The sequence below is a fragment of the Bactrocera neohumeralis genome, chromosome 4 (genome assembly GCF_024586455.1).
Source record: "Bactrocera neohumeralis isolate Rockhampton chromosome 4, APGP_CSIRO_Bneo_wtdbg2-racon-allhic-juicebox.fasta_v2, whole genome shotgun sequence".
Taxonomy (NCBI): domain Eukaryota; kingdom Metazoa; phylum Arthropoda; class Insecta; order Diptera; family Tephritidae; genus Bactrocera; species Bactrocera neohumeralis.
Genome location: NC_065921.1, coordinates 77248914 through 77275825, shown reverse-complemented (window position 1 = coordinate 77275825; position 26912 = coordinate 77248914). Strand labels below are relative to the sequence as shown.

The window sequence follows — 26912 nt, the reverse complement described above, 5'->3', positions numbered from 1 at the left end:
TTGCTTATTGACGAAGGCATTCAGCCAGAAATGAGCCTCATCGCTGAAGATTATTCGAAAAAAATTCGGATAATTTTCAAGTTGTTGCTCTGCCTAATTCACAAAGAGACTGATTGATGCGGCAGCGGCAGTAATATTCTCGGCACTACGGTCACTTCTTTGTCTCACTTGGGAAAATTTTGCACTGTGCCTGTGAATTAAAATTTTTCCACTAGATGCCCGATTGTTGACGTGTCAGTACGATTGTGACTACCGTAAGCTGGGCGTAGCGTTCTTAAAGTTGAGGCCTCTGACTCCGAATTTCGGTGGTAGATTTTAATAATTTTGTTGGACCGTATATCTTTTCATGATGAAATGGCGAACCTCACTGAAGATAAATGTCAAAAGTGTGGGAAAAATATGGCGTCGTTTGCTGTTCCTCTCGTCTACTTTTGAACATCCGTTATAAGGTGGATGCATAGAAGCATTGCAACTAACATCCGCAAGCTTCTGAGGAGTCACTATCGATGGTTGTTCTGATAGAACACACTTCCTTTCCTATTGGCCAAAGCTTGCCATTTCTGGGCGGCTGCTACTCTAAACGATCCAATTCTTGATAGTTGAGATCCGAATTAAGAGTTTGACCGTAGAGGAAGAGTTCATAGTAATGCCAATCTCATCAACCACACAGGAAACCCTTCCTTACAGTCAGTCCTACCCCCCTGACTATGATCGTTTTCGCTTAACGTTGGCTTAAATGACTTAATACTTCTCATCACCAGTAAACCTCCGCATCAGAAATGGATTGAGTTTTTTCGATTCAGCGGTTACTCGCCACTGAAAACTCGGTCCATGTGATTTTTGCACCCATAGATAGAGCTTTGTGTTTTATCCGGCCTTACTTAAATGGTTTTTGTGCTAAGTTTAGCTTCTGGATAACCATAACAGCGTTTACTTGAAGGTCGGACTTAAAGATTTTCATTACTTTATCGCTATTTTTCGTAATTGGTCTTCCAAAGCGTGGGGCAACTTTCACAACAAATTTCCGGTTCTAGTTATAAGGTTTAAATTTACTCCGAAAACTCTAAAATTTTCAAACCTTTTCCAATATTTCCTTTTTCAATTAGGAGACATACATACATATGTATACTACTACTAAAAGTAATCAGTTAGTGTGAATATGCATACTATGCCATCTTTTAAGGTTCCGTATACTTAACATAAACATTGTAAACAACTTTTAATCACACACGACGAGAGACAGACATTCCGAGACGAAATGCTTTACGTTCCACGCCTGTCGACTGCTGGAATTACGCAAATATTTTTGCTCCCCTCCATGCTAGCGGTGACTAAAAATAATATTGGCAGCAACAACAACAGTGAAAAGATTTTTTAATGGTGCGCCCATCAAAAGCAAGTGGCAATAATGTCAAATGTGGCACGTGACTCGCACCCAATTGCGCACAAGCACAATCGGCACCTCACATTGCCGGAATTCAACGAACACAGTTGCGACGGAAAGCAACAAAGTTTTTAACTGGTTGTTATTGGTATGCCAGACTGCGTGCGCAAATTATCGAGAACAGCTGTGGTTGCAACAATAACAAGTCGCATATGTTGCCACTACGAAGAAGAGGTGAAAATTTGCAAAAGCAAAGTCTGAGTGTGGCAATTAAAGTATTTACAACATTTGCAACAAACGTCTGAATTTGTTGTTGCTCAACTCTGACTGCTAAAAAGTTATGTGTGTATGTGTTAGGAGTTTGCGGAAAGTTCGGTTATGCAATGATGTTGCTAATAATGCCTTGCGCATGTGAAAATAGCAGCACTAAGAAAGTTCAAAGATTTGCTTAGGTTAAGTTAATGAGCATAACAAATTGGACGCGTAATTTTGGAAGCAATTTAAGCGATGATTACTTACTAATTTAAAATAAAAAACCATGATCAATCAGTATGTTAAATTGCCGTTTCAAAAAATATATAAATTCCCAAAAGAAATTAACTCCGAAAATTTTCGGAGTTATTTATTGATTGCAATATTAAGACTATGCTCGTTAAATAAAACTATTTGACCAAAAATTATGACGGATTAACGAGAAATTTGATTCCGAAAAATTTTTGTATCCGAAATGCTTTGTGAAAAAATAAATTTTTAATAAAATGAACATCGTTGGCATTCATTTTCGTTGCCTTATGCAAAAATACAAGTTCTTTATATCAATTAATTTTTAATAGTGAGAGAATCGGTAACACTCTTTTCCTTTTTTCGCTAATTGAAGACGTCGGCTTCAAATTTTTTAAGACTTATTATGCATACATATGTACTCGTATGTATGTATATTATTTTCATATTTGAGACAGAAAACTAATTTATTTATTCTGTTTTCAAAAAATTAGCAGTAGACGGAAACACCGAATAAACATTTTTTAAGGTATATTATAAAATATTTCCATATTTGATAATACAAATTATTTGACTTATTCCCAAAACAGTGTAATTATCGTTTTGAAATAAATTCATCTCATTAGTTTCAAAATAAAAATACTCCGAAAATTTGAAGTTAACGCCAAAACACACATAGTTAATTTTGCGATTTTTAACTTCAAAAAATAAATACTCCGAAAATTAGGAGTTAACTCCGAAATTTTTTTCTTCACTTTAACAAATAAAAAGTTTATATCGTGATTACTTTCGCAAACCAAAACCAAACAAACCCTTCTAAAATTCACATTGTGTTGTTATACACACCAACGGCATTCCAAAATTTATGACAGGATTGCGAACTTCAATTGGGTTCTTGCTTTGGCGCCACGAACATACAATATAGACTCATAATTCATAAATAAATGAAGTTATTGCATGCATTATGTGGCAGATTGAAATAAATTAAAATATATACTCCAAATTGGACATGGGAACACACATACACACGCCCCATAAAAATGTAGACAGTGTCCGCCTATCCCAGTCAACGCCAAGAAAATCCAATCAACCACAGCGCTGCTAAACTGCGGCAGTTCCAAGTGCCTGCAACAACGACGAAAATTGTTGCTTTAGAGTAATCCAACTTGACCAGCAGTTTGAGTTGTTTGCTAGCGGCATGATTTCGCTTTCCGCATCCACACAGCATTTCGTTTTCGTTGGCGGCAACATCTTCACAGACGCAGCGGCATCTTCAACAATTATACGCTTCCCAACACAATGAACGAGCGCATTTTTGCTTGTTAGCTGAAGGTGGAAGGTAGCTGCGCTGGGCCAGCATGCACGACAACGACGACTGCCGCACTGAGTTATTGCATGCAACTTTTCGTTTGTGGCGCGGCGCATCTGCCATGGCTACCGGCGCTTTTAGCGCGACGTTTTGAATGAGTTTGGAGTTTCGAGTTTAAAATCAAAGAAAAAACGTGCGAGAAACATTTTACAGCTTTGAAGTTTGGTCTCGTTGTTGTTGTTCTTTCATTTTCTCATCTAAAATAAAAGCATTTTCAAGTTGTCTGGCGGCGGGTCTCCACTGCCCTCTGCCGCTTTTATATCACTTTTCGTGGCAAGTCGCAGCATGCTGCATGTGCCATGTGGCTGTTGCACCATCCACCAAGCACCGGTTATCTTATTTTGTGGCAAGCAGCGAATTTTGATTTGAAAAATGCGCTTAACGTCATAAAAAATCATTAATCATTCATAACAATGCGCGGCGGTGCTGGTGGACTGGGGGCCGCCTTTCATTGAGCTGTGGTGAAAAAATAATTGTGGTGATGGTTGCATAAATTGTCGGATGATGTGAAAATTATAGCCAAACATTCTTTGGTTTGGATTTTTTGAAGAAAAGTAAAAATGTATACGTGTATTTTTCTCTGTATTATTTAGCTTTGAAAGGCATCATCATAATAGGAGCATTAAATTTCTTAAAGCTGTCAATATCATACCCAAACAATCACTCCGAAAGGTATTTTGTTACGGAGAGAATAAATAAAGCACCACTGGCCGTATAAGTTTCTAAATATATTAACTTGCAAATGTTTAGTATGCTAGAAGAGATTGCGTAACACCCAAATTAACGAAGAACACTTACTCCGAAATTGATTATATCTTGAATTTGAAACTTGTAATGAAACTGTTTTCTTAGTTGGAAGCTTGAAAGACTTTTCTCCAACAAAAACAACAAAAAACGCTTACTCCGAAATTTTTTTTAACTTTGAATTTACTAATCAAAAATATTTGTATTCCTTAATTCAATGAAACCATTTTTTTGGTTGAAAGCTTTCAATAATTTGTTCCTACAAAAACAAAAAAAAACTTTTACTCCGAAATTTGTTTACCTTAATTTTATTAATCAAAATTATTCGCATTCCTTGATTTAATGAAACTGTTTTCTTAGTTAAAAACTTTTAAGATCTTTCTCCAACAAAAACAAAGTACACTCACTCCGAAAATTGTTTATCTTGAATTAATTAATCAAAATTATTCGCTTTCCTTCCTATAATGAGACTTAGTTGAAAGCTCTAAATATTTTGCTCATTGGAAGGATTTTTCTTTTTTCTCTCAATAGTACTTATTCCGAAAATTCGGCCGTCTTCAAAACACTACTACTTTTAAAAGGTAGAAGAGATTCGATGACTAAAAGCAGATTTTATGAATTTTTGTTTAACATTTTTCAATGTTAATTTCAATTTGATAGAAAAAAAATTCAAAACAGCCCAACACCGAAATTTTTAGTTTTTCTTACCCTTACATTAATTTCAGTTGCGTAGAAGCATCTTCAAATTATTCAAAAATAATTTAGAAAAATATTTTGGAACTCCGAAATTAAATATAAATATCATGCCGGATGATGTGTACTAAAATAACTTGGGAAATTATTTTAATCCAAAAATTAGGTTTATAACTCCGAAATATTTTTTGGTACGCAGTTAAAGAAATTTATTTAAATATTACCTAAGCATATTTTTTAATGGTTCGAAAACACAACAACTCTTTTTAAAAAATTAAGAGTTTTGTCTATTTAAATAAAAATAACTTCAGAAAAAATAACTTCGAAAATTATTTTACTCCGAACGGTTTTTCACTTACTTAAAGAAAAATGACTAAAATTTATGTTAAGAAGCAATGCTTAAGTAACTAACTCCGAAATAAATTTTACTCCGAAAAATTTTGGTACCAACTCTCTTTCAATAATTAAGAGTTTTGTGTAATTAAAAAAATTATTTTCTAAAATAAATTTCCAAAAATTGTTAAGTCCGAAAATTATTTTGTTCCGAAAATATTCTTAAGCAATTAAAAATATTTGCTGTCATCGAACCGTAACTACTTTTGATTAACCAACTCTGAAAATTATTTTACTCCGAAAATTATTTCACTCCGAAAATTGTTTCACTCCGAAAATTTTCGATACACTCCAAAAATACAACTTTTTGTTTGTTATCATTAGGCCGAAATCATCTTTAATTGAATTTTTTTGCTTTCATACTCATAAAAAGGCAAAAGTAATATAAAGTTTTAAAGACTTATAGCGATGAACGCCCAACTTTTCTGAGCATAAACATTAATTACTAAGCATAATCACTGCTCATTAAACGGCCAAAACGCGTATCAATGATTGCACGCCCACAACACGTTTACGCGCACCAAAAACCTGTCCGACCTTCAACGTAGCCTTTCGTATAATTTTTTACAAGGAAAACAAAAACAACTGCTGCAACACCTCAAAAGCTATTAATCGCGCATTAAGTGCACGCACTTGAAAATAAATCAAAAAGTGAGGCAATTTTTCAACGCCACTATGAATGAGTACAACTTTATAAACAAAATCGCCGCTGCGACACGCCCCCAAGCTACGCATTAAAATTGCGAAAATGAAAATGAAAAACACTTAAGGTTACAAAAACAAAGCAATATACAAGCATAGCGATTGCAGGGAGTAGCACGAGGCTCAGCGGTGGCACAAGCGCGCCACAGCGTGATGAGATTGATGAGGGCGACCAGTGATTGGATAAATGTATGTACAAGAGCTACAAGACCGACTGGATTATGATCTGCACTAGAAGAAAAAAATTAATGTACTCGGTCACGCATTCAGGAAGGCCGCCACTTGCGCGAAGCAACGAAAAATTGCGTTTAAATGCTAAATGTGCCTTAAAGTGACCGGCGAAATTGCAAAAACAACAATATTAGCTCACCTACAGACTCCTGCTTTGCGGCAAAGTTCACAAAAAGGCAGCTACACGCACGCACTCACGAAATTACTTAGTTACTTGTGCCAGGAACAAGCAAGCGGCAAGGAGCAACACTGGAAACAGAAACAAAAAGAAAAAAAATCACTTTGATGAGCTCCATTATTTAATCTGTTTTGCCGCAATTTTATTGTTGGTCGCCGCGCAGCATACACGCCAGGCGTCTGTTAGCTCTTACACATATACATATAGTACATATATCGTGTATGCCGCCTGTTCAGCATTGGCTTGTCGCGCCGAAGTCGCACCATGACGGCGTGTTAAATTGTTTAATGAACTACAATAATGTTGATAATAATATTTAATATACTTACTAGCCGTCTAGCAACTGCTAAGCCCGCCATAAACACAAACGCGCGCACCCAGACTCTTCCACGCAGGCCAATAAAGCCTCGGCGTTCGTGCGATTTTGACGCCAAAGGCGATGACTAAGTTGTTTCATATGCGTTTGTTATGGCGTTGCCTCGTGATGATGTGCATAATATTTATTATAATGTGTTATTGTTGTTTTTATTAACTCTTATATACTTATGTACATAACGACATATATGATATACAAACATAACTACATATATGTATATACATACATATATACCGAGATATATAAATACACCGATAAAAATATGCCTAAGTGCCGCGTCATTTAAGTCTCTTGAATTTTATTCTCTAAGTTCGCCCATTAGCAATCGACTTTTTGTTGTTGCCTATCGGTTGGCTGTCGGCTGTGGACCATGTGGGTGGCGCTTGCGATATTGGCAATATTTTGCGTTATTTTGTGCGTAACGTATTCGCGCTTGTCATCACATTTGTAATACATTTTTCGTTATTCATTATTATTTGCTGCTGCTGCCTACTTTTTTGAAAAAATAGCAACAATAAAGAAACAAATAGCGGCATTGTTGAAAGCGTAAAGTTTTGGCAAATCTTTTTGTTGTTCTGTTATTGAATAATAATCGAACAGTCATTGGGAGTTTGTCGTCATTTGTTCATATTTTCAATAATATACCTGTAGGTAAGCCTCGAAACGATAAACTTGATTATATTTACTTCGCAGATTATTGATAATGCTGAAAGTAAACAATGACCAAAGGCAAAAAGGTCTTCTTGAAGCGCCTGCTGCGAAAGCGTAGAGGGCTGTCATGAATCCTTTAGGTTTGGACGTATACTTGAAAGGAATCTAATATTCTTAGGGTATTTGAGAGATGGTCTCCATTGGCTAGGAGCCAGGTTCCATTGGCTTTCGTCCCAATGACCGATAAAAGCCATAATGTCACTGCTAAAAACTTCAAGCCTATCAATCTCTCCTCGTTTAGGGACTCGCGAAATTTTAAGAATTCCAAGCAACACTATATTATGTGCTCAGCATGCTTACAGGAAGGGCAAGTCGGCAAAGTAAATAGGGTCACGCCTTAACCTGACGTCCTTTCCCACATTGCACGAATCCTAGTGGCGAATGGTCTTTTGGAGGAACTTCAGGAAATCCCTGATGTTACTCTCCTCTCGGTGAGAGGATCTATTCTTCAACCGGTAGACAGGGTAAATTACTTGGATCGTATACTGGATAAAAAGCTCTCATGGAAGGTAAACATCAGGGAAAGAGTGAGGAAGAGATCGGTTGTCTTATACTTTTGCAAAGGAACGACTGGGAGGAGGTGGGGCCACTAATCAAAAGTGCTGTTCTGTCTCTATGAAATCGGAGTTAAGCCAATAACATTTTATAAGATCGTTGTCTGGTGGAGGGTTCTCAAAAAAACACACTATCTTAAGGCGCGACCCTCATCGACAGTTTTGATGAACTAAGAACAATCCCAACAAAGGCTTTATATGCCATTCTACATGTTGCACCTGCACACCTAGCTAAAGTTTGCAGCAAAAGCTGTTATTAGACTTAGCGAAGTTGGATATATGGCCTCGGGAAGGAAAGCACTAAACCTCTCCACTACTTCGATTTCATTCCTCTATTTAGATCACATTCTAGAACTTTCTCCTGGAGGTACCTTTTCAGCACACACCTGCGAGGGACTTGTGGGCAGGGCGAAGTTGTTGGAGAAGAGGTGGATTGAGCTTTTTCTCAATGTATCGAAGTTAAGAGTGAGAGTAGGTGGTGGAGTCCTTTGTCGGGAGCTCTACTTGAACTTTAGTTTCAGGCCACCAGACCACTGTAGCGTCTTCCAAACGGATTTGGCTGCTATCAAGGTAGAGGTAGATTACTGTTCCGAAGTGCAGCCTGCTTCAGAGAGGTATGCATTCACTCCGATAGTCGAGCGGCCATACTGACTTTGAGCTCACTCACTCTGTGCTCAAAACTATTCAAAGAGTGCAAAGGCCGAACACTGTGGAATCGGAGAATGGCTAGATGATGAGCTTGTTAGGAAGGGTATCCTTATACCAATTTCATTTGACAGGACTTCCAAACACACCGCTGGAACAACCAGAACTTGTGGGATGCGAGATCTTTCTGGACCAAAGTTAATCACAAGAGGTCTTCCGAAGTACATGCTAGTCTAGGAGTGCAAAGGCCGGTCATAGCGAAGTCGGAAACTGCAAAGGCGATGAGCCTGCTAGCTTAGGCACCGTTACTCCAATTTCATTTGATCTCAAGACTTCTAGTGAGCTCGGCAAACGCTGGTCAACAAACAGAACATCTGTGATTGCAAGATCCTTCTGGTCCAAAGAAAAATAATAAGTGGTCATCCGAACTACGGGCTCTTAACAAAGTCTCGCCACAATTATAGGTCTCTTGGCTGGACATTGTTCAATAGGTACAGACGGGGTCGGTCGCACTTTGCCAAAGCTGTTAAAAGGAAGGCGTTGTCACTTTCTTCGCAATTCTCACGGCTTTTGCCAGTCTGAGATTGAAATATTTCGATAGACACATCCTTAGAGAACCTAGCGAAGTGGCTGGGATTGATAAAGATAAGATAAGTTTTGGTGCCCACTCTCACTGCTTATTTTCTCTGTCATTATAAAAAATGGAGTGAAGCTGTTTTAAGCTTTAATTAATATCAAATGTATTCAACATTTCTCAAATTAGACTATTATTTACTTATGATTGCCAATTAATATTAAGTGTTTCTCTTAAAAAATTATATTTCAACAATTCTACGCCGCAAAGTGTCTCCAATTTCATAAATTTACTTTATTCGGTGTGACTGCCAAGCAAGATGCGGGCGAAGTTTGCTCGAATTAGCATATTTCCTATTAGAAATTCCATAAAGTTAAAATCATGTCGACTTAAATAGCAAGAAAATAAGAAACCAATAATAAAACCAAAAACCAAAAACCAAATCTGCATGTACGCCAGCATGATGAGCTGACGACAAAATGTGTATATATGGACATAACAAGTTTTTGGAAACACGTTAAAATGCAAATGAGTTGCAAATCCATAGAAACAAAGAGACTCGTCGACGTCCAACGATAGAAGCGATGTAGGTAAGGCCGTAGTTGGGAAGATGCTACGGAGATTCACTGACGCCACACACACACCTAAAGAGGTTTTCTTCAGTTAATGGGTAATAGAAAAAGTTGCGATGATGGAATAGACAATGGCAGCCACGATGACACAAAAATAATGACGATGACGGAAGTATTCAAAAAGTTATGATATAGAATAAGCTATTTATGTTAATTGTATGTACAATGAATGAGACTGCAAGTAGCAGAAAGCGTTTTGTTGCTGTGGAGGTCTTCCGATTTCGGATATTTGCTTTTTGCACCTTCAGTCCACAAAGGCAAAAAACTTTTAAGACACTTGAAAAATGTATCCAAAAACTAAATCTTTGATTTCATAAAGATAACTTAAAAGTCGATTTGTTTTTGAAAATTCATTTATCGACTCAAATGTGGACTCTCCTTATCGAACACCCAGTTGTCAGTTATTAACAGACTCTGTGGCCTCACCCTCGTTACCTCCATCAGTGTATCATACCGCGAGGACCCCAGATGCTTACAGCATTGTCTTGCCAATGCGGGACATGGGCACAAGAGATACTCCATTGTTGCTTCGGCGCCATGTTCTAGACATTTCCTGTAATTTTTTCGATCTGTCAGCCCATCCTGTGGGCGTATGTGCAGACAGTGGCCAGTTAGTATTCCTAAAATTTTCCCATAGTCTCCTCTACCGATCGCCAATAGGAATTTTGTGTACTTTCGATATATTGTTTTACACACACACACTTTTAGACAGTACATGCGTTTCCCAATGTTGATCACGTTTTCGGGTGTTAGCCGTACCCCATTCTAGGTAATCTCGTCCACTATTTCATTTCTGACTTTCTTCTGCTACCCTGCTTCCCAAGACACTTGTGGTATGCGATACGAAGATGTTGAACCTGGAATTGCCTATAGGGGCATTAGAGGCCAGCTCTTCGGCTTTCGCAATAGCATAGACCTCAGCTTGAAATATACTAAAGTGGTCAAGCAACTTAAGAGGTAGCCTTATGACTAACTCTGGACAGTATATTCTCGCACCAATTCCATCGTCCATTTTACCATACCTTTTCGTCAGCCATCTTTTTCTATGTTTCCTTTGAACCTTCTTTCCCTGTGAAAAAGTGAGATCATATAGTCGGTGTTTGCCAAACCGCCATTACCCACGGAGCTATGCCTAAAGTTCTAGATGTAAACTCTGAGCGAACCTCTGAACTCTTTACTTTACTGTCCAAGACTACCCCAAGGTTTGGTTGTGGTCCTTGAGAGAGAGTTGTGTCCCATTTATCGAAAAAAAACCTCCATAGAGGAATTTTGTGCTTTCCTTTTCACAAGTAGATCCGTTTTCTTCGGATTAAAACCCAGACCCGCTACCAATGCCCAAATCTAGACTGTATTAAGACTATATTATTCAGAACAGTTTCCGTAGAGACGTTGTAGAACTCTACAGAAATCTCCAGGAATGCTCCGAGTGCGTATTTTTTATATTCAAGAGCCCTTTCGATAATAAAAACCAGTGTGTGAATTGCAGTCTCTACTGATCTGCCTTTCGTATATACATATGTACGTGTTGTGCCTTGGGAAAGCTTCTAGAAGGCGATGCGGCTCTAATTTGCACGTCCAAGATTTTCTCTAGCGTTTTTAACAGGAAGGAAGTTAAGCTTATAGGCCTAAACGTTTTTGAGTAGGTTGGGTTGTTTCTACTTTCCTTCGGAATGAAAACTATCCCAGCCTCTCTCCATGAGTGTGGTAGATAGCTGTACTTCATGTATTCCCTAAAAATCACCTTTAGTCACGGCACTGATAAAGAGAGCGCATTCTGTTCATTGTTCGAACCATTTTTTCTTGTTTTCAAATATTGTTGAGTGTTCTTGTAATTTATTTTTTTCCTTTTTTCCCATCAGCTCATCAAATATTTATTAGCTGGTATTATCTTAACTTTTATTCTTTATTTTCATCATTTACTATTTATATAGACATGTATAATATCAATGTAAACAAATCATAAAAAATTTTAACGTTAATCGGTTGCTAGTGCTAATGTCGACACGATTAAAAATAATAGAAAATTCAATATTTTAAATCTCTCTCCAACTAACAGTACATAAGCTCATACATAATTTATTATATTTGAGAGAAAAAGCTGAAAGAGGAATGAAGAATTAGGAATGTGTGCCGGTGCAGGTCGCGGTAATATATCATACAAAGCATGATTAACTTTTATTTATTAAAGTCGTGAGAGATTAAATGAATGGCGATTATATTGATATTAAAATAAGCGATTACAAAAATAAATATTTCTTGCTCATTAATGGAATTTATAATTTATAATATGATGGATTAAGATAATGGATATTATTTTTGCAATTATTACTGTTATAACTGAGGTTTTATTTACGAGACTTCCGAATACATTTTCGTTAGTATAAAAAATATTAAAAAACACATGCTTTTCTAACCAATCTCAGCTGCTTTGTCTAAATATTGTATTATGTGGTGAAAATAACGATGAAAATGGAAATTCGACTCCAAATTACTGGTACAAAATCTTAGCTTGAGAATTTATTATACCAAAGACTCTGTCTAATGCTATAATAACGGAAAATTGGAAATAGTTTATGGATAAGCTCACTAATAGTGCGTTCAAGGCTGGTTGGGGAATGTCTGACCTCGTTACCGATGCCATCGCGTCACTTTGTGATAACAATAATAAGGGTGCAAGACCACAGCGTAATCTCAGGTAACTATAAAGGTGACGAGATGGCATGGAAAGGTACCCTAGCTGCGCTATCATTAGAATGGGGATCGTTTGATACTCTGTTCTCCTCTTGTTTTCCACAACTGGATAGCTGAACTTTGCGGGAGCTTGGCAAGCGCTAGGTACTATCGGTTCATGTGCTCTCCCAAGATCCTTTTCGCCCAAGGTCGATCATAAGAGATACAGTAAACTTTTTGCTCTCAGTAACGCTAGCGTCTCCCAAGTTATGGGGTTTCTAACAGGCCAAATCCCTATCGGCCTCTACGTTGTAAGGTTGAGAATTTTACGAAAGCTCTTTGGAAGATGTATCTCTTCTTTCTTAGATGATTTTGTCATATTCGTTTTCATTCTGCCATTTGGCTATTACATTCACATCTCCCGCTTCTTATGCCCCTTTAAAGAGCGTTCCGTTATTTTGTTGTTATAATATTCTTATGGTAATGAGTATTTTAAATCTGATGGGAGGTATTGTCTAGTTGAGAGATCTCTATGTCGTTATGAGATCTTTTTGTCAGAAATACGCTCGTGGTTTCACAGTGCCTTCTATTCTGCAACATCTATTAGAAAACACTTATATCGCGACACAATTTATTTTCAGGAGTAAAAATTTGTCTGCTGTTTTTCTGTTTATCGACGCGATCAGTATAGCGGGATTTTGTCTGACAGCTTCGAAACATGTCTTTGACTTTGCTGTTAAACCATTAATATACTACTTTTTTCTAGTGATTTTCTGATTTTTCTATTTATCGACGTGATCAGTATAGTGGACTTCGAGCTGAGAGCTTCGAACCATGCTCTCGATCTCACTGTTAAACCGTCAATACACTCTTTTCATTTTTCTCTCCAACCTACAGTTATATGTCTATATACTCTTCTACCGATTTATCAGTTCTTCGCTAGCTTTGTCATAGCTTTAGTAGCTGAAATTCAGAGGAAACTGTTATAAATACTTGACAATTCATCTCTAGTTGTCTACCAATCGCCAGGTCTCTGCTCGCTTTGTGAGTGCTCACAGCTCTCTCCTCAAAACATTTACTCTCGAAAGCAGCAACAAACTTGAATTCACTGTAATCGTATTGTAGCATTAAGTCTCACACATATTATTCTATCTCTATTTTCTTATATGACAGTTAAAGTAATTTATACCAGTTGCTTGTTCGATTCGCCACTCTTTACTTTGAAGATTTATGTGAACTAATTATGTCTCAAGCGCCATGAAACTTCTCCTTGCAGAAATTCTCTATTTAAACGTAGACGGCTATCTAAAATACATTTATTGTTTTCTACAGATTTTCATTTTAGTTAACCATGTGTTGATTGCCCACATGAACAACATACAAACCGACACCTATGAGTCTGCCCATAAATTTCGGCACTTATTCTAGTTTCTGTCTACGATTGTCTTGATTATACTCATCACTTCCAATTAAGTGCACAAATCTAGACTTTATACACATTCGTAGAATTTCAGTTTAATTAAATTCTATTTTCATTCATTTGTATTTTCCATTATTTTGTTTCAATTTCAGATAACGTATGATGTACTGTTATTCATTGGATTGTAAACGAACGGTGCTTCGTCTATTGAAAGGAGAAAGGTAAGCGAAGATAAAAAGATTTTTATTATGTGCAGTGAAGTATAGTTGAAGTAAACAAGAATATAATAGAAATATGTGTTAATTAAATAAAGAAATCGGTTAAAAAGTTTTTAATTGCTCAGTTAGATAATGGCCAATTGAAAATAGTTAAGTGCTAAGCTGAAAAATGCTTAGGAACCGTTGACCGTTACCGGTTCAAAATCAAAGCGTTTTTAATGGTTCAAAATAAATAAAGAAACTCATTGAAATTTCGTTAGAATAAACTACGGTGTTATAGTTTTTCTTGAAACTTTTTAATAGAATTTTTGACGGAATGGACTTTAACTCGGAGGAAATTTTATTTCTTTGACAATTTTTGTACATTTGGCTAACGCTGTCTTAATTGAATTACTTTTCAACAACACAGGCCTCAGTGTAGTAAAAAGCTTTCAAAGATTCTCGAGAGATCGTTGAAAACATGACTCGTTCTGGACGACCTTCAACCTCTTCAACTTATGAAAATATTAAAAAAAAAATGAAGGATATGGGGATTGAAAGTCGCCAAGCAAGTGTTAGAGAAATGGCAAGAGAGCTCGACAACTCTCCCGAGTTCGTTCAAATGATTTTGGTGGATATTTTAGGTATGAAACACGTTCGTGCTCGGCTCGTCCCGAAAAAGTCGTGCAAATTCCGATCCCGCATTTATGGAAAGCATTAGAACTGCCGATGAAACATATGGTGGCTCATTGTTTATGAGCTTGACATACAAACAAGTCAGAAATCTTCGGCATGAATCCCGTTTTCAGTCAATCGAAGAGATAAAACAAAATTTGCTGAAGAAGCTGAGGGTCATTATCAAAAAATGCTTATGAAAACTGTTTCGAGGCTTAGAAAAATCGTTGGAATATGTGTATTACATCTGGGGGGATTACTTTGAAGACGACATATATATAATAACGACACATAATAATAATAATTATAATAAACAATTTCCTAGTACTTTTTTGTCACAATATAACTATGTATACTATGTATTCTGAAAACATTTTATGAGCTTCATCCGCTTTAATTCCATGAGTATTACTTCTGAGTGCATAATCCATAACACTTCACTTTTGAAACCCTTTTGAATCTATAAAAACCTCAAAATCTGGTTTCGGTTGACTAAACTTCTAGTTTTTGAAACATTTTTGATACCCTAAGAATCTCAAAACTGATTTCGGTTGACGGATCTTGACTGGTGAATTCTCATTGCTACCATAGTTTTCTTTTATGATAGATTTGAAGGTTAGAAAACTGACTAATTATGTTTCTAGGCAGAAGCGTGTCAAAGCTTCTCAAGTAGAATATTAGACTCTCTATGTTTTTTTATATTATTTTCAATTCAAGGGATCCTAAGCTTCAATAAAGTACAAACAGAAGCCGAACTTTCTCACTCAATATCACTTTGTAGCAAAAAGTTTGCTTCTAAAGATGGGATGGAAGATACGGATATGGCGAGAAAATAACCACTTAAGAGTGAAGAAGAGGATAGATTTTATACTGTTAAGCAAAAAAAAAAAAAAATACTTAACTCTTCGACGTCGTAGAAACTACTTAGGTTAGTCGATCAGGAGGGAAATTGACGGATGTGGGAAGAAAATATCCACTTGAGGGTAGAGAAGGGAAACGATTTTAAACTGTAAAGCGAAGGAGGATATCCTTTGGAAATCCTAGAAACTCTTTGCTTTCTTTTACTCATAGGAAGGTTGGGCTTTTAACGGAATACTTAAAAACCTCTCTTTCAGAATTGGGTTCAATTAGTACTAAAGTTAGTTTAGGTAAATAGGCTAATATTTGTGAGACCACGTCAAATTCCACTTGAACTGCTCTAGACGATTGACCGTTGTGTTGCCCAAAAGTCCTAAATACAGATCAAAAAGGTTGTCGTAAATCTACAAAGCTCCTAGAGCCAGACATTGTATTGAGCTGGCTATCATCTACTCCAGCCGATTCGCCGGGTTCGTAAAAGCATGGTAGCTAAAATGGTTAAACCTTTTGCCTTAGCCTGGCGAAATTTGGACAAAGAAAGAGAAAGCGCCTGGAAGATGTGTCTACATGATGAGTTTAGCACTTCGGATTCGAATTTTTTGTTTTATCCGTTGTTAGCATAGATCCGAGAATGGTCAGGGAGTTTTTCTACAGGGTTCTATAAATATATACGTCTACAATTCTTCCCCTTTACTGGTGTAGATTAGAGCAGCACTTCAATCGTTCTTACTTTTTGCTGTTTGGCGTCAATTTGAGATTCCAAGTGTAACGGGGTCTTTCTTCACCTGGTCTTTCCAACGCAGAGGTGGTCTTCTTCTTTCTCTGCTTTTTCCGGCGTATACTGCGTCGAATACTCTCAGAGCTGGAGTGTTTTCTTCAATTCGGATAACCTAGCCATTGTGGCCGCTGTCTGATAATTCAACGTCGTCGTATATCCCGTACAGCTCATCGTTCCATCAACTACCGTATTCGCCTTTGTCAATGCGCGGAGGCTATAAATCTTCCCCAGAACCTTTCTCTCGCACATATTTGGCTTCTGGAATTTGTCGTGAGCGCTTTTCTGGTTCCTGAAAGCTTTATTTAAACTAAGAAAAGGACTTTCACGACAACCCTTCACTAGAAAATTTTCCTTTTCCTTACGGAAGTAGTCTGGCCAATTAGATAACTGCAGCAAACTAATCATCGATATTTCAGGAACTGAACTCAAGACCGTTTGAGTGGTAGTCACGCACTTGACTACGGCTAAGAGTTGAAACCAGCTCTTCTGTGAAATAAAACGGAATTCACTGCAGAAACCACAGTCTAGTGGAATGAAGCAAGCTCGAACCAACTTCCATTCTGTACCGGGGTATTGTCCGCCCAAATGATGAGCGCAACGGCCACAAATCAAATATTGGCTACACAGATTGCCAATTAAGCCACCGAATAAATAAATCGCTTCAGCAGCGACTACCAGCAATAAAACAATAACAAATATACCATATTCGTATAGACGCATATGAGTATATGTATATGTGAATGTGTTTGTGTTTGTGTGCATTCGGCAATAAAATACGCAATGCTTGCTACCGTACAATAAAGATAAATACATAAGCATACGCACAACATTCCGAGCCACAACCAACTATCTTGCCAGGAACACGCACACACACATATGTACATATGCATATTTGTAAACGCTTAAGCTGTGCGCCTGCTATCCATGGTGCACACCCATTGCATGTCTGGAAAAAATTGGCAAAGCCAGCTTGGTGGCTGCCACTTTTACAATCCGGCTTTAAGCATACTTGCCGCACCCGTTGCAACCTGCCACAACTCTGCTGCTGCGTTATAATTCTTTGCCTACCAGTTTTTACTAGTTCTTCTACAATAACAAATAAACAAAAACAACAATTGCAAATGGTCTATGCGGCTTGAAAGCTAGATTTGCTGCCCGTCAGCTTGGCCTGCCAAACTCGTATCCTTTTATTTATTTGCTGCTGCTCGTGTCATGGTCATCGGTCGTAAATTATTGTGCATCTATGACTTTAAGCAAATCGCTTTTATTGTACAACAACAAATCATGTGTGAAGCGTGCAAATGAGAATATTTGCATTCAACTAGCAAATTTACATACCTACATACCACATCATAGAGATTTATATACATACATATATAACATATGTATACAGAGAGTAGCTGTTATAGAAGTCTAGAACTTCTTTTGAATTCAGAGTGCGAAAATGTTATCATAGGTCTATGTACTAATGGATTTCCGGGTTGTGGTTAGCCCGACTATGTCTTATTAAACGAACATTCTGTCAATCTCGTCAATAACACGTTCATTGATTCTAAGAATCCCCACAAAATATAGTCTGCCGGCGTCATATCATATCACTCAAGCAACCCATTGGTGAGGTTAACTGATTTGACTATGTCATCAAAAGTCTTCATAAAGTAATGGTTTCTTTGTCTGTATGGCTTGTTGGAATAAATTTCTTAAACCATTAACCGCTTAGACGATTATTATTGATGTGTTAGAGTCTTCTAGCTTTTACCTTTAGTTCCTTAAAATAATTTATTCCGATCATTGACTTAGTACCGGCACAGCATTACTCCTGTCGGCCAGCTTATCAACCTCTTCGTATTCGCGCATTTCGGCCTCTCTCTGTTTTTTGGCTATCTATACCATCCCTCACCAGTTGTGGTCGATTGTAACATTGCGAGGTAAGCAGTATGTTTTCTCTCCGCTGCGACACGACACTCCTCGTCATACCAGCTGTTCTTCTAGACGTCGAACTTTTCTTATGTTTGTTGACTTGGGTTTTTTGTTTTTTAGCTGCACAGAGTCGGGTATGTATCTTCGCCGCAATAACAATCCAAGTCAATGCTATGACTTCGGTGCGTACGCACCTCTAAAACACTGTAGACGTGTCTTCCGGCTATCAGAACATGATCGATCTGGTTAGTGGCCTTTCGATCTGGAGACAGCCAGGTAGCTGATGAGTTTTTCTATGCTGAAATCTAGTACAACAGATAATCATATTTCAGGCCTCGACTTCATGGAGGCTGAATTGACCGAGATACCTTCTTTGCTAACCCTCGTGTTAAAGTTGCCAAGCACGACTTTGATACCGTGGCGGGGATGCCACTTGCGTTTCAAGCGCTCATCTTTGGTCACATCGTCTTTCTCTTCCGTCGACGCGTGGGCGAAAATCAACGATATGTTGAAGAACTTCGCTTTAATACGAATTGTCGCTAGACGTTCATCTGCCGCAGTGAATGCAAGTACTCGGCGACGCAGTCTCTCTGCCACCACGAATCCGGCACCGAATTTTCACTCATTTATAAAACCACTGTAGTAAATGCCTCAATTCTCAGTTCCTGTACCGTCAATCTCATTTCTTGGACTGCGGTGATATCAAACTTTATTTTCACGATCACATCAACCAGCTGGCCAGCGACACCGGGCATTCCAGGTGATTGGCCTTAAATCGTAATCCTTAATGCGTTTGCAATGACAGTTATCAAAAGAGGGGTGTTTCATCCAAGGCGGTTTTTTTCTTTCATTTCGGGTGATTTTTTAAGTGGCGGGTCCCAAACCCAGCTCACAATCCTGTGGAGGAATGTTTCGCCTTCTCCTGGCTGGTTATCAAACGGATTAGTTTTGGCCTAAGACCGGAAGTCATTATAGCCAGGTTTGTTTTGTATGGTATGAGGTGACGAAGATATGTTAGGGTGTCACAACGTTACCAAAAATCACCTCCATAATAGCAAAGATTTAATTCAAATTGATTATAGGTTTATAGGTTCCATTTTAGGGGATAATATCATATATCATTTCATTTATGCTTTATTATTTTATAAATTGTCATTTCTAAAATAAAGACCACGTTTTTTCCGGCTCAAAAGGACAGTGGACTTTATTTGATTTCACTTTGGTATCTTCCATAAAGGACTTCCCCAGAATATATAATTTTCCAACTTTTTTTCTCTAATCTTCATAATTAATAACTTAGGTTAGCTTCATTTGTCGCATTGATCTATCAAAACTCCTGAGGTTTCTACATAGTTTATATTACTGAGTGCAAATTGGTTGCTCAAAGTGCTGGTTTGTGCCTTAAAGTATGCTTCAAACTTATAGTATAGTTTTTTAAAGTACAACCAATCTTAATTACTTAATTTTTGCTAGAAATACTTTCTTGCTTATGAAGGCTGAGTAAGCAGTATCTCTCTCCCAAAATGTATTCCTCACTCGTCTAATAAATGTTGAGGTTGTCCAACTATATTTATTCAGTAACATTTATCAATCCTCAACAACGTCCTTTCCAACCTTCCTTTGAATTAAAGCGACTACTAATTAGTGTTTTTGGGATGTACATATATTCAATTTTGTTAAACTTTACACTATGCGCTAATCGACTAATTAAAATAAAAGCTCAAAAATTGCCAGACTCATTTTGGTATGTGACACGTGACACTAGACTTTATAGTATTTATTAATCTTCCTCTTCAAAATAAACTAAGCTATTACCAAACGCCATTCCTTTGCCCTTTCGCCTATTTTTTTGTTATTCCAGTTGCTACTTTTTGTGGCTATAGTCCTTTTCTCTTTTTTTTATAACAAATAACTGTTTAGTTAGGGATAGGCAACTCTGTAGGCAACCTTTCACTATCAATATGTAATGTAACATAGATTCTTAGGGTGTGTATTTATTATTTATGGAATATTTTTGTCTTAAAGCTTGCTAACTTGATTCGCTCTGATTGGCAAATTAGATTTTTACTGTCATTTACTGCTGTTAACATATGTAGAAGACTTTTTACCGTTATAAATTCTAAATATATTCGCATACGTGTGTGTATGTGGGTAGATGTTATGAAATGGCAAGCCTTTTTTGTGTGTGTTTTGTAGGTGAAGAGCTAATAATGCGGCCAATCCTCTAAGCTTTTATTATTAGCTTATGGATTACTTACCACTTATCGAGTTACGAGCATATTAACCTAGAATTCGATAATAGCAATAGCCAATATAAATAAATGGTTATGTAAATAATTTATTAAAAAAGGTTACTTGAATGAAAATCTTTTAAATTCAGCATTGCCAATTTGATAAAAATTTAATTCGATAAAAATAAGTAAATATAATTTCGTGGAAGTAAAATTTTACAAGAAATTGATGATTCGAATATGAAGACTATTTTCAGTGATAAGAAATTATTACACATCTGATCTTTATTAGCATAGACATCGCTTTAACCGAGTTTACAACAGCACGCCAGTTGTTCTTCCTTTTCGCTGCTTGGCGCCAATTTGGGATTCCAAGCGAAGCCAGGTCCTTCTTCACCTGGTGTTTCCAATTGAATGGAGGTCCTTCCCCTTCCTCTCAGAGCTGGAGTGTTTCATCCATACGGACAACAAGATCTAGCCAGCGTAGCCGCTGTCTCTTAATTGGCTGAACTATGTCAATGTCGTCGTATATCTCGTACAGCTAATCATTCTAACGACTGCGGTATTGTAAATGAGCAAGGGATAATAAATCTTCCGCAGAACCTTTCTCTCGAAAACTCGTAACGTCGACTCATCAGATGTTGTCACCGTCCATGCTGTGCACGACAAAGCAGGACAGGAATAATGAGGGACTTACAGAGTTTGGTCTTTGTTTGTCTAGAGAGGACTTTACTTCTTAATTTCCTACTCCGTCCGAAGTAGCATCTGTTGACAAGAGTTATTCTGTCTTGGATTTCGAGGGTAACATTGTTTTTGGTGTTAATGCTGGTTCCAAGATAGACGAAATTATCTACGACTTCGATGTTATGACTGTCAACAGTGACTTGGGATCCAAGTGGCGAATGCGACAACTGTTTTTCTGATGACAGGAAGTATACTTGCATAACTCTAGCATATGATCTTGGTGATACTGCATGTCCGTAAGGCTTCGCATTCCACCATCAATCGTCTGTCAGTCCTTTCGGACATTTCACTGTATGTGGGTTTTAGTGACTTCCGTATTACAGGGACTGATTCGGCAGCCAGTCCGCTGGCGCTCTAACAATATCATCAGCTATTGCGTTTCCCGGAACTCCCTTGTGGCCAGGAACTCAGTATATATGCAACCGATTTCAACCAGCCATTACATCTACGGCTTCCTTGCTTCTAATGACATTCTCTGACGTAATGCGATTGACTTCTTTATGTTGTTTCCTGCATTATGAGCTATCACAGTAGCTTTTCTGACTGCCTTCGCTTGAAAGATACTGGAGGATTCCGCGAGCTTTAAGGGTTTAAATTCAATCAAAAAGCCAAAGCGGCTCTCTCAGAAATCTCGACATTAAACTCTTCATTTCATGCGACACTATAATACCAACTAAACTATCTCGCACCCGTAAAAGAATAAAACCTTACCACACACTCAAATCCGTCGTACAATTTATTTGCATAAAGATAAAAATGCTATTCTTGCCACAATGTTCCTTAATCCCTCCAGCAACTAGCTACAGAAGCTATTACCAGCTGAAATTTGGTAATACACATACATCTAACGAGATCGAAACGACTATTTTTCATATGTTTCGACAAAATGCCGCTAGGCGGTTAACTAAGTGCCGTTGTAGGCGGTAAAGGGATATGGTCGTGAACCCTTTTTGGTTGAGGAAACATTGTAGGCGTTCGAACGCAACAATTTTTTTTTCTTTTTTGGGGTATGTCAGGCGCACATTTGCAACAACCAAAGTCTTATATTGTTTGTATGTATATTGAAGTGGCTGCTAAATTTAATTTAGGCTAAACGCAGCCGCACAAACACTTGCAACTGGCAGGGGCCAATATGAAACTACCGACTTGTGGCATTTACATATAGAGAAGCCTTTCGTTGGGGTCAAATTTTAGTAGCAACAGTGGCTGAGGGCCATAATCGTGTAGCTGACAGCTTGTTTGCGGCATTCGTTGGGCGTGGCAGATGGACGCACACGCGATAACCGGACGCAGAAATATGGTTTGATACTTTTTTATGCACGGGCACCACATTGTTGTGGATGGTTATGAGAGATTAAGTATATCATGGGTATAAATATATTTATATAGATTTCCACATAGTAGTAGTTAAGGAAGGTAAAGTGGACTTCACGGAGCTGTGAGTCCTCTAGGTTCAGGCGTATTCTCGCAAAGAATCCCGTTTACCCGGGTTATCCTAAGGACGAAAATGGGAAGTGGACCCTAAGCAGTGAGCATACATCTCAGATGCTCTTTGATGCTCCCTTCCCGTGCAATACATCCTCTGGGGGAATAGCACTCGGAGTTCTGCAAGATGATTGCGCGCCTTTGTCGACCTTCTGGATGAACGACACTTGACCTGAGCGATCAATTCGTTCGACCCTTTCAAGTCCTCGGGACCGCATGACATCTTACCAGCGCAGCTTCAACATGCTGTTAAGGTGTCATGCAGCTGATTGGCACCTATCTATGCGAACTGCATTAGACTGAATTACATCTTATGGGTTTGTAGAGTCAGACTTACGTTCATTACGAAGACTGGTAGGCGCTCCCAAGTTACGGCCAAGGAGTTTAGGCCTATCAGCCTTTCTTCCTTCTTACTAAAAACTCTTGAGAGGCTGATGGACTGATACATAAGAAGGCGCATTCTTGGGTACTGTCTATCAGGAGCGCACCATGTTTATTGCAAGGGTAAGTCAGTGGATACTGCCCTGCATATTATGGCTTGAGGAAGCCATTAGGCTTAAGGATTTCGCTGTTGGGACCTTTCTTGATATTGAGAGATATTTCAATAACGTCCTATCGGAAGCAGCCTGTTCTAGACGGTCTTGGGGTTGTATCAAACCTCAAACATCTCACTCTTAGTCTTCTGTGCGACAGAGTGATTGTAACGGAATGGGACAACGCACGCGCTCGACGTAATGTGAGTAGGGGAACCCCATAAGGTGGAATTCTCTCTCTTCTTCTATGGATCTTGGTCCAGGAAATGCTTAAAACACTTGAGGAACGTGACTGCCCGGTGGTACAGACGATGTAGCACTTATTATCAAAGAGAAGTTCTTGAGCAGAGTGTTCACATTCGGAAGTGATCTCGCCATCAACCCAATTAACACCCGAATGGTTTTATTTACCAAAAGATAAAAGATCCCGATGGTACCGCTGTCGCAAATGGGAGATAACCGTCTGACACCGGCGGTTACAATGAAATATCCTAGGGCTCATGATGCATAGGAAGCTTTTATGGAAGCCGAATGTCGAAGAAAGAAAGCAAAAAAGGCATCGATTGCCTTATACTACTGTAAAAGTGTCATTGGCAAAAGGTAAAATCTTTCATCGAAAGTGATCCTCTGACTCTACGACACCGTAGTCACGCCTATTTTGTTATAAGGAGTCTTAATGTAGTGGAGGGTCACACTTGCAAAGAAACTCGAAAGCGTTCAACGAGCGGCGTTTGTCAGCATGTGCGGTACACTAAGGTTCACTTCGACCTTGACACTTAACGCCATCTTGCGTATAGTGCCCGTGGATATCGTCGGAAAGTCTATGGCTGTGAAAGTTACTGTCCGACTCTGGACACTCGGATATCCTTACATACATTGACTTCATACCGGATCACTTGGATCATGGAGTCGCCAAACCGCGGTCTGAAGGCTGCTTCTCTGCCCACATACCGACGATGGAGTTGTGTGTGGATATAAGCCGTTACAGGAGAGCGGCAGTGAGCTTCTCAAACGGATGGAGCTCTCTATCAACTTCAGTTTCAGACTTCCTGACTATTGCAGTGTCTTCCAAGATGCAAAAATATTCCTCAAAGTAAACAATTTATCTTATTGTTGGCCACCTGAATTTATAACGGCCTTATACTATTGTGGTATTTCTTATAAATATACCAAAACGCACACACTGCCATGTGTGTATACCATATTTACCATATATATAGATATATATTATATTTTTATACCACAAACATACATAACTAAGCACTTTCTGCACTGATTAAGTTTTCTGGTTTTGTAATTATGTGCTTACATAGATATGTACATATGTATATATGTATATAATTTGTATATATCTGTTTGTATGTATGCAAAATAAATAGAACATATTTCCCCAAGCGCTTTCGTGGCTTCACTGCCATCCCACACTCCGCCAGCCTTGCTCTCACAGTTCAACTGCAGGTTAATGTGTATGGTTGGGTGGTGCCGTGGGTCAATTGCAATACACTTACACACGCACCAATACTTCTGCTTTTATTCCATAACACTTCGGTCAGCTGGCTGCTGCAGGCCAACGGTCATGGCTAACCAAACACATTGTTGTTTTTGTTGGCAGCTAGTTTGCTGCTGGTGCTGCGTAGATATATATCACTGCGCCTGACAGGCATACCACTGGACGGACGTTATCGATGTATTTATTTGCTTGGTCACATGATATGTCGAAAAAACGAGAAACAAAAAAAATGAAAGCAAGGCCGTGCGCCATATTTATAGCGACAACGATATCCGCTATTTCCCATTACGCAGTGACATTCGCGCTTATCTACGCAAATACGGCGAAGAATAAATCGTCGGATTGCCGGACAGACGGCAATTAACAATGCAGCACAACGCTGAACAATCGATAGTAAATTTGACCGCAGCAGCGAGCGAAGTGAGCGAGATCTTCGGCATGTTAGCTCGCATTGAGCTGGTTACGGCTAAAAGCTGATAACTCAAATTTGCAAATATTCGATAGTTTTTCGATATTTTATACTGAAGCGATCCACATGGCGGTAATTATTTTATTGAACGCGTCGATAACTTTTGCCGTTATAATTTCAGTCCTCCAAGTTTTTTATGGGAACCCGAGCTCTTCGTTAATTTTGTATATTTATGATTTCCGGAACTTTAACATTAATTAAAATTTGAACTGATTTAAATACAGAGAACTGGACTTCGAATTGTTTCCGTATCCACAGTTAAAATTCTATCCTCGAGATTTGGCTCTCAGCAAATATTTCCTATTCCCACAAGAATGTTTTTTGGGATGAAATTTTTGTCGAATGAAAAGGTGAACGCCGAAACCGAGGCTTATTGATGCAAAAGACATATTTTACTACAAAAATTGTACCGAAAAGTTGGAGGGCCACTATAGTCACACTTGAAGGGAACCATGTTGGATAAAATAAAACCAGTTTTGTCCAAAAAAGATGTGTTTACTATGGTAGGCTGGAGACTTTCCAATAGGCCAATGTTAGTAAAGCTTTATAAAGAGTTACAGATTCACTTAAACCATATCTCAAAATCTCTGTGGCATGAAACTGGCTTGACTCAACAGTTACGTTGAGTTGAAGATAATTACTCATAGAAATAGTAATATCTTGTTCATAATTTTAAAAGTCTTAAATTATTCTTCAATATTTATGTCGTCCCCCTCAAAGTAATCCCACTTGGCCACAATATACTTGTGCCAACGTTTTTTCCAATTCTCAAAACAGTTGTTAAAGTTAATTTCCGGAATAGTCTTCAATGTGAGTAGCGATTCATGCTTAATGTCTTCAATTGACTCAAAGCGGTTTTCTCGGAGCGTTCGTTTGAGTTTGCTGAATAGCCAGAAGTCACACTGAGCTAAATTAGTCGTATACGGTGGTTGTGACACGATATTGGTAAAAAATTTGGGAAAGTCCTACGAAGAATCAATTCAGTATGCGACGGTGCATTATCGTACATCGTATTATCGTATCCAATAGTGTTTCTTGTTGACAGTCTGGCCGGTCGGAAGGTATTCGGAGTGCATCAACCTCGATACTCGAAGAAAACTGGCAACATAGCCTTAATTTTTGACCTGCTTTTACGTAGTTTTATCGAATTCGGCTCACTTTTACCACGATATTCGGCCGATTTACCGGCTGTTTTAGGGTCACAAGCATAGATTCAAGACTCATCGCCAGTAATAATACGTTTCATGACATCCTGGTAGCCTTAAAGCATTATTTCACAGACTTTAAAGCGAGGATGCTATAAATGATTTTGAGTGATTTTGGAACCAATTGTGGTATCACTTTTTTGGACCAAATAATCTTTCAAAACAGTTTTCACTAATACTTCCTATATTCCAACGATGTCAGTAAGATCTTTGACCATTTGTCATCGAATTTCAAGCACCAATTTCTTTATTTTATTGACGCGTCGATCATCAGTTGATGTTGATGGCCGTCCTGTACGTGGCTCGGGGTCAACCGATGATCAATGCAATTCGGAGCCCTTATAGCATAGTGATATGCATATCTTTGCGTTATCTCACCCTTCCACCACTCTGGTGGCCATCATAAAAACAGTGCATATGATCAAACAACTGTATATGGTATTTATTTACGCTGAGTTGTTGACATTCACTCGCGTATCACATTTCGAAAGTGAGGTCTGAAGTCTGTAAAAAACTAGTGGCTGCAGATA

At 38.2% G+C, this 26912-nt stretch overlaps 1 protein-coding gene across 5 annotated transcripts in view; it reads left to right on the top strand.

The window, feature by feature from the left end:
- The window catches only part of LOC126756146 (putative polypeptide N-acetylgalactosaminyltransferase 9), a 524546-nt gene that overhangs the window by 337759 nt on the left and 159875 nt on the right, over nt 1-26912 (top strand). For 4 of the 5 annotated variants that reach the window (XM_050468994.1, XM_050468995.1, XM_050468997.1 and 1 more), the window contains one exon: nt 13930-13998. The gene's annotated coding sequence lies outside the window, so the exon portion shown is untranslated. The remainder of the gene's footprint in view (nt 1-13929; nt 13999-26912) is intronic. The other variant, XM_050468993.1, reaches the window with a different exon arrangement.